General features: G+C 31.1%; 1 pseudogene; it reads right to left on the bottom strand.

The window, feature by feature from the left end:
* Positions 1-1,290: 1,290 nt before the first annotated feature.
* LOC106792928 lies at positions 1,291-2,646 on the bottom strand (annotated as a pseudogene).
* Positions 2,647-2,790: the final 144 nt, after the last annotated feature.

Below are 2,790 nucleotides of genomic sequence, written 5' to 3'. Positions count from 1 at the left end.
CATGAGATTATAATTTAATAAGAATTATTTTAGAAAATAACTTATATAAATAACTAAAATGCATTCTTTTTTTAATTCTTTTGATAGAATGTTAATGCACATGGTTTCTTCCTAATGTGAATAAAAAGAAGACGCGCTGTCTTCCAAACTCTTTCATGGTTTCAGCATTGTCGGTTTCTTCTTATCGCTGTGAAAAATAATGCGCTCTCCCTTCCAGTGATATGATTGATCACCTATGCAAAGAGAATAAGTTTTTTAATGCGTTGGATAAATATAATATTTTAAGACAATTATAATATTTGTTTCTTTAAGAAGCAATATTATTATTTCTTTTTCTTTTAACAGATTCATGTCCTACTTATTCCTTGTAACTGCAGATACATCCTATTTGCATAGTAATGCACATGGAATTATCAAACCTTCCTACAAATAAATAGCTTGAAAGCTTAAATTTAGTACGTAGACTAAGAATGTTCTCCTCTGGTGATCTAAAAATAACATTTTGTTAAGAAGTAATAGAGTTATTCTATAACAGATATATCCGTTTACACTTATAACTGTAACATTATATTTAACTTACAACTCATGTTTACGTGTCACGTCTGTAAAAATAATTTTAAATTTAATTTTTTAATTAGAATTGATTATTCCTCTATTATTAAAAGAAAAGGACACAAAAAATTATTTGGAAGAGAGTATGAACTTATAAAAGAAACAGAAATACAGGATTTAACAAAACAATTAGAAAAGTCCCATCGCTTGCTGATCTTACTTTTAGACATATTTCTGCCCCACTTTTAAGACGAGTTACTTCTTTGTAGAATGAATCAGTTTTTAAAATGTAGTGTCCGCAAGTGGTTAAGAGTCTCTGTCTTTTGATGGGAAAACTGATCATTTGTCAATTAGTTTATAGATTTCGAGAGCGATAGGAGAAACTTCATTTCCAGGATGTTTAGGTTACGTGAAATTGTTCATATCTCTTAGGCGATAGGATGTGGCATAGGTATGGAAAAATTATAAATAAAATATATATCAGATAATATAATAAAAGAATGCTTAGATAAATGATAAAATTAAAGGAATAATCTTTTATTTATAATTATGTCAACAATAAAATATTATTACACGTTATGTATGAGGTGTACAATGATCAGATGTGACAGAACAAAGATATTCCTTCTTAAAATTCTATGTCATTGCTTTGCTTGTAAACACAATTATTCCGAATGAATTGTCATAAAATTGTAGTGGTCCACTTGTACTGCTTATAAAACTTGTTTGAAATTCTTTTTAAAGACTCGAACTAATATGACGTCTTTTGGAACTTGGAGTTGGTATAAAATCTCTTCTGTCTTCGTCGTCATCGTTATCTGATAATAAATCAACAAGAATTATGTGTTTTTTTCTCTTCAACATTGGCATAGCATTACTGCTTTTATCAATATCAACCGTGTCATGGTCTTGTAAATTGGCTGCCACTTTTATTTCTGGTTTAAAAATTAAATTCTCCCAAGAACCATCTTGGAGCAATTGTATCTCATTATTATCAGATAAAAGTTTCTTAGAATTTAAAACTTCTTGGAAATATCCATCAATAAAAAGATTATCATAAATTGCAGGTTTATCGCACACTGGACAAATCCACGTTGGTCTACTTTCATTCCTTTGTAGAAATATGGAGGCATCAAAGCATTGTAAATGTGAACATGTTAATGCTCGACATGGCGTATTCATCCTCATTTTTCCCATCGGACATTCTAAGGATACTTTCATATATTTTCTAGCTATTYCACTTTTGGCATCTGCATCTAGTTTCTCCTTTATTATTTCCCTAGTATAATTCGAATGTCTCAAACCTTCATTTTTTAATCTTATTAATAAGTCTGAACTCGAAAGCTTTCTTACAAGATACACAGCAATTGCATATCGTCTATCAGAATCAGATGACCAAGAAACATGAATCTGATTTCTCACTATAGGCGATATTTTAATAAAAGGACTGATATTTACAGGCCTTGGAGGTCCTTTTACTTCTACACCAGGTTTATCAGTAAGTATAGAATTAGGTAATGGACAGATATTTCCATTAACTTTAATAGATATACCTGGTGGAAAATAATCTTCTTGTTCATATGATGTTGTTTCTTGCAGACAGAACCTCATCTGTACTTGTACTGTGTACTCCATCTTACTTTCATTACGACAATCCCTGGAACTAGCTATGTCAGTTGCTTGTTCAGCATTTAGTTGAAACATAAATGTAGTTTCTTGTTCTGTTACTGATTCTTGTTGTGTTAAACWTGACGGTTTTATTAATTCGTCCATTACATCAAAGAATGGTAGTTTTTTAAATTTTACGTCTAAATTAATAGATGTACTAGTTTCTTGTGGATCTAAACTTGTGTGATCCGCAGAATGGCATGTGACAGTAGTGTTTGTATCTCGAGGTAAAGATCCTTGATGTTCAGATGGAATTTCTATCTCATAAGCAACTGCATCTTGCGATCGTTGCTGTGGCTCGATAGCTTGTCTTCTATAATATCTTTTACAATTCATACTTTGATCGCTTTGTGTATTATAGGTTTCATCCGTTTGGACAAACATTTGATCGGCTTGCATTGTCTTGTATTCCCTTACTTTAAGCATCTCTTGTATTCTCGTATTATCAGCTAGACTAAATGTTATCAGAGACGTAATAATACTAACGCTCTTGCTTGCAATTGGTTTTTTCTTGTGGCTAATTTATTTCTATCAGCGAAACCCAACAGCATTTAAAGCTTAGATATTACT

Source organism: Polistes canadensis, unplaced genomic scaffold (genome assembly GCF_001313835.1).
Source record: "Polistes canadensis isolate GaletaPanama2010 unplaced genomic scaffold, ASM131383v1 scaffold_1943, whole genome shotgun sequence".
Classification (NCBI taxonomy): Eukaryota; Metazoa; Arthropoda; class Insecta; order Hymenoptera; family Vespidae; genus Polistes; species Polistes canadensis.
The sequence above is the reverse complement of the archived record's forward strand: the minus strand, read 5'-3'. Positions and strand labels throughout refer to the sequence as shown.